Source organism: Erythrolamprus reginae, chromosome 5, assembly GCF_031021105.1.
Source record: "Erythrolamprus reginae isolate rEryReg1 chromosome 5, rEryReg1.hap1, whole genome shotgun sequence".
In the NCBI taxonomy this organism is placed as follows: Eukaryota; Metazoa; Chordata; class Lepidosauria; order Squamata; family Dipsadidae; genus Erythrolamprus; species Erythrolamprus reginae.
In genome coordinates this window covers 66136563-66142594 of record NC_091954.1, presented here as the reverse complement: position 1 = coordinate 66142594, position 6032 = coordinate 66136563, and positions in this window count along the sequence as shown.

Genomic DNA, 6032 nt, shown 5'->3' with positions numbered 1-6032 from the left:
CACCTGGTGCCACTCAGGACCACTTTCCTTTGCTGGAGGACATTGTGCAGAGACTCGGTTGACGGACAATAACTAGAGTCTTATCTATGATGATGATGACTATAAAAGGGGAATGGAGGAAGAGGGGGGGAAACAAAACTTGATTTAGTTGTTTATAATTGTTCAGTGTTTTTTTAAAAAGAAACAAAAGATGCTCTATTTTTGTATTCCAACTTTAATGCTTTTTTAAAAGAAAAAGCAGTATAATGTTTAAATACTCATGGAAGGTTGCGCTTCACTTAGGAAGATTTTGAGTTCTTTGGGAGGGGACATGCATTATGTTTTGTTAGATTGGTTTTTTACTTGTGGTAGGGATTGGTAGGAGTTAGTTGATCTAGGCATAAGCATAGAACATGCCCTCTTCAACAAATCATACACTTGGGACCAAATTTCTACCTCAGATAATGTAACTTAAGAGGATGGAGTCCATCCCCAATGCTTTGTACTAGGGGCTTATTTTGGTGTGTTTATGAAATGTCTCTGATACTTGCAGACGGTAATCTTCCCTGAAGTTAAGATTTGTTCAAATAAGTCTTTTAGGTCCTATCCAGAAGGGACATCTTCATCGTTTTCATTTTTGTGTAATAGAGAAGAGATGATGAAAACATAGTGATTGCCCTTGCTGAAGGAGATGCTAAAGGCCTTAGTTTGCTTTGTTCTTTCAATCCTAATTGTTTTTCCAAAGGTCTGAATTTTTTTTAAAAAAACACCATAGATTTTTTTTTGTATTTGTTGTCCTGTCAGTAAAGTATCGATAAGTTAAAAGTGATATTTCACTTATTATATTTCCATTTCTAAGGATATTCCATAAGACCAAATAAAATTCTCTACTGGGGCCATCAGAGTATTTTCAGCCCTTAGTTAATCCAAAGCAGGTTTCCAACCGTATCAACTTTAAGACTTGTGGACTTCAACTCCCAGAATTCCTCAGCTGAAGAATTCTGGGAGTTGAAGTCTACAAGTCTTAAAGTTGACAAGGTTGGAGACCCCTGATCCAAAGGACAAAAGAAGCCTTCTTTCTAGAAGGTTGGAAACTTTTAACCTCTCTGACCTAAAGTCATTCCTTGAAAGTTTTTCCTTAATCTTGCAATTTTGCCGCTCTAGAATTTGAATTTTATTTGTAAGCCAACTTCCCAAAATATACTTCGAGGAGAATTAACAACTGAACTGATTTGTGATTATTTTTGTTGCCATATTGTTAGCACATATCAGTTATTCTGAACCTGTAGCTACAGATGTGTAGGTATTGTGCTTCACATGAGGTTCAAATGATAAATATGTCAGCTGGAAAAATATCTAGAAATATTTTGCTGTTTTTATCATCTTTTCTAGTTTTCACTGAACAAACTAGACTATCGAGTCCTCAGAGAGGGGCCACATAAAAATCCAATAGATAAACAAACAAACAAACAAACAAACAAACAAACAAACAAACATTGGCTACCAGGTTTATACTCTATTAGGCCTGTGTTTATGTTTTCATACACTGCTCTGATTTGAAGATGGATTTTTAAGACAATGATGTAGGTTTATAAGTTTTTAAAATTTCCCTTTTACATTAATTTGATTAAAACCGAGGGGTAGGGGAGAATCATGCATGAGAGATATACTAAGTCCAAAGGGCTTAATTTCTCACAAACTTTTCCTGACCAAGCAAGCTTTGCAACAATATTAGAGTTTTCCACCATCCTCATGACTGTTTTATTCAGAATTTACGAAGCAACATTATTTGCCATTCTGTCTTGATTAGACTTCAAACTGGTTACTATGTGAGATGCTGATGGTTTCTACATCTTTTCCGTGCCATGCTTTAGTTCTTTATCTGGACAAAACATATTTTGATACAGTGCTCAAAAATGATATGTCCTGCCTAAACAGGGATTTCAGAAGGCTTCCATATCTCTGAGGAATGAGATTCTATGTCACAAATTTTAATAAAAAGTATATTTTCAAAGGGTCATTTAAAACAACACCAACAGAAAAAAGGTAGTATGTTAAAAAAGAGTATAAAAGCTATGAACAACCTTGCTGTAACAGCACATTTTTCTCTTCTTGCTCCTTCAGGGCTTAAAAACGTTTACTGTATACAAATTGAAACATGAAATTGTTGGAAATATTTATTTAATACGTGCATTAAAATTTCTACTAGTACAAATGAACTTAATTTTTTTGGCTTTGTGACTTACAGTAGGGACAAGGATCTCCTAGGAGTGGAAGATGAGACTTGGGGGGCAAATCTGCAAAAAACTTTGTTGAGAAAAAAAGATTCTGGCTCCTGATTTTGTCTCTGAGACTTTTAGAGCAGCTTGGATGCACTTTCTGCAGACATTCTAACTGTTCTGTCGGGCTATCTGGTAGACTCCTCCCAAAAATTCACAGGTACAAATTTCAGACACACACACGTTTGAAAATTCAAAACAATGTTCTTTATAATGAAAATTCACTTAAACCAAGCCCTCTTTTGGTATAGCAAAGAGCACTCATCTCCAAACAAACTGGTAATTTGTATAAGTCCCTTATCAGTTCTGTGATACTTAGCTTGCAGCTGTGAGGTAATTCACAGTCCTTCTTCTTTGACAAAGTGAAACACACTTTGCTCTGGTTTAGTTTCAAAGCAGGGAAAAATCAGCACACAAAAAGTCAAAGTCACTAAAGCAGTCACAAAACACAATGATCAGATAATCCTCCACAATGGCCAAACCCACAGGCTACTATTTATAGCAGCCTCACTAATTACCACAGTCCCACCCAACCACAGGTGGCCTCATTTTCTTTGATAATAATCTCTCAGTTGTTGTTGCCTATGCATCGCTCTCCGCATGCCTGGCTGTATCATTAACTCTTGTTCTGAATCCAAGGAGGAGCTGTCTGAGCTGTCTGCCACACTCTCCTCCTCCCTGTCACTCATGTCTTCTTGGTCAGAGGAGCCTTCATCAGCAGATTCCACCGAGGGGGGGGGGGGAACAGGCCTGTAGCATGTGGATGTCTCCCCCACATCCACAGTCCTTGGGGCAGGAGCTGGGCCAGAGCTAACCACAACACTAACTATGGTTTCCCACTCAGCCTGGGAGAATTTTAATGATCCTTAAAATTTTTAGAACAGTGGTAAGCAGGGTTGGGCATTCTCAGTAGGAGCCCAGACAGGGGAGAACGCAGTGGGGTAGCGAAAATGGAGCTCTACCCCAGAGCACCCAATCTGCATGGAAAGATGTTGAGGAAAATGCTGGACGTCCTCCATTAGCCACGCCCACAGTGTGGTAATAAAATTTTTGGTAGCCCTTCATTGTTGGTAAGCATCAGAGCAGGGAAATTTCAAATGCTAATTTTCAATAATTTAGAATGGTTTGCTAATGATTTAAATTTATTTCACTAAAACTTGATAATTTAATTTTTATTTTTTAAAAATTTTGGGGTTAATTTCATAAATTATATTTAAAATGATATTATTTAACAGCTTGTACTACATAATTTAAACTGAAGCTATATCATATTTGGAGGTAAATTCCATTTAACTCAATAGACTATTCCTATAAATAAGATTCCTCTATTAAAGAAGGTTAATATTCTTGTACCTTCTTTAACACTATATGGATTCAGTCGTCATGCATAATTAACTTACAGATTTCATTGTCAGTAGGAGCAGGGTACGTCATCTGGGCACTGCTAACAAACCTGATTTTTTTTCTTTAAAAAGCCAAAAACAAGATGGTGACTGTATGCACAGTGACAGAAACTTGGCTTCTGCACATGCTCAGAAGAAAAAGAAAAAAAATTGGGGGTAAAAATTAAAAAATTCAAAAAAAGATGGCGGCACGCACGGACTGGGTAGATGACATCAAACTGGGTAGATGACATCACCGTGATGTCACAGCGGGTTGCTACCAGTTCAAGTGAACCGGTCAAAACTGGAATGAACCCACCCTGAATGGGAGACAAAGCTTTGAAAAACTAGAAAAACAGTGGACGGTTCTATTAGCAGCATACGTTTTTATATATGGCAAAAAAAGGGAATAAGCTAATACCAGATATGAGTAGGATGGGGGTGAAAAAAATTACTGTGTGAGAAGCCACAATAGGCGTCACAATCCCAATAAGAAATGTTTCCTCTAAATGTGTTGATCTATGAGTCCTTGGAAATCAAACATTGAAACATAAGCAGGGGATCTGTAAAGCAGCATGCACAAGTTGAAGCTGAGGTAAAATAAGTGAAAACTTACCAGAGCTTACAAAACTTTCGCCAGACCCATCCTCAAATACAGCTAATCTGTTTGGAATCCATATCGCATCTCAGACATTAACACTCTTGAAAATGTCCAAAGATATTTCACCAGAAGAGCCCTTCATTCCTCCACTCGAAACAGAATAGGTAAGAAAGTGAAATATTTCTTCACCCAGAGGGCCTTTGGTTTATGGAATTCACTTCCAGAAGAGGTCATGACAGCTGTCAGCCTTGATAGTTTCAAGGCAGGATTAGACAGATTCATGGATGCCAAGCATATAGATGGTTATTGAAATGGATGTCCAAGTGGGTGGGTTGGGTAGGTAGGTAGGTAGGTAGGTAGGTAGATAGATAGATAGATAGATAGATAGATAGATAGATAGATAGATAGATAGATAGATAGATACCTCAAAAGGTTCTTTCCAATTCTGTAATTCTATATTCTGTGAGATTCTGGTCTAGCTGAAGTTATATACAGACAGTAATTATATTTCATGTTTCCTTGTGGTCCTTCTTTCTGTGAGGAATTCATGCTCGTATTGAGTGTTCATTGCCTTTTGAAAGGAAAAGGCCTTGTGCTGTTCTTTTCTTGGCATCTTGCTTTCCTTCGTTACTGTACCACCTTCAGCCCAAACAAAGATATGTACCGCAATTCCATCGACTTCTCTTGCCGTTTAACGACACGAAGGCTTTTCGGTTAGGCAGAACTTTTGGTAGACTCACCCCTGACTCACTCACACTCAGCTTCCTCCTAACGTCCCACTCTTTATGCAATGAATGAAGCCCTTACGGAACAAAAGGGACCATGGTGCCAGGACTGAAGATGGAAGCCCCTGAGTTAAATCTCCCAGGTGCCCTGATTCTACAACAGTGCTTGTTCTGTCTGGGTTCCCCCAGACCTCAACACCAACTGGAAAAAACAGCCAGACACTCTGGTAAAAGCCAAAAGTATTTTATAGCTGGAAAAAATAAGCACAGAGGAAAACCTGTTCTTCCCAACAGACAGGCTATAATACATTACAGCAGGGCCCTGATGTCCAGACAATACAGCAAGCTTCTTGCTGGCACCCCCCCCCCCCAAGGTTTCAATAGTCAAAGGCACAAACCAGGATTCCAAGACGCCAAAGTTCACAGCCAGGTCCCAAGACTCTCAAAGATAAAACTCCACAAGTCAGGAAGGGTGGGTCTGCCTTTTAGCCTTTCCCAAGAGCACCACACCCAAACCCAGCTGTTGCCTCTTTAATGCTGAAAGTACTTAGCCAATTGATTTCTTCTCTGAGTAGCTCTTCTTTGTCGCAGATCAATTATGGCTTGTGCATTTTCCTCTAAGGAATCCAGGCTGCTTGCTGGGGAGAGCTCCCCCTGGTGGGACTCTGGCTGTCCTCCCTCTTCTTCAGCCTGGGATTCCTCCTCCTCGTCTGTCTGCACCTCCTGTTCCTCAGCCTCTCCCTCTGAGCTGGAAACCGACAGAAGATCAGCCGTTCCCTGAGGGGCCTCAGACGGAACCACAACAAGTGCTTCTCAATTATATCCTGTTAAGCCCCCCCACAAGAGGAAGAAAACATTTTATGTCCTTCCCCCCAACTCTCCAAACTGGCCCCCAATGGAATTTTAGTGTTAATATTTATTTTAGCTGCAAGCAAACTATTGACTGGGGAAGGGTGCACTACCCACTTACCTGGGAGTAAGTCCCACAGAACTCCGTAGTATCTTCCCCTAACCCACAACATTTTACCCTTAGACTATTTTATTTATTTATTTTGTCCAATACACA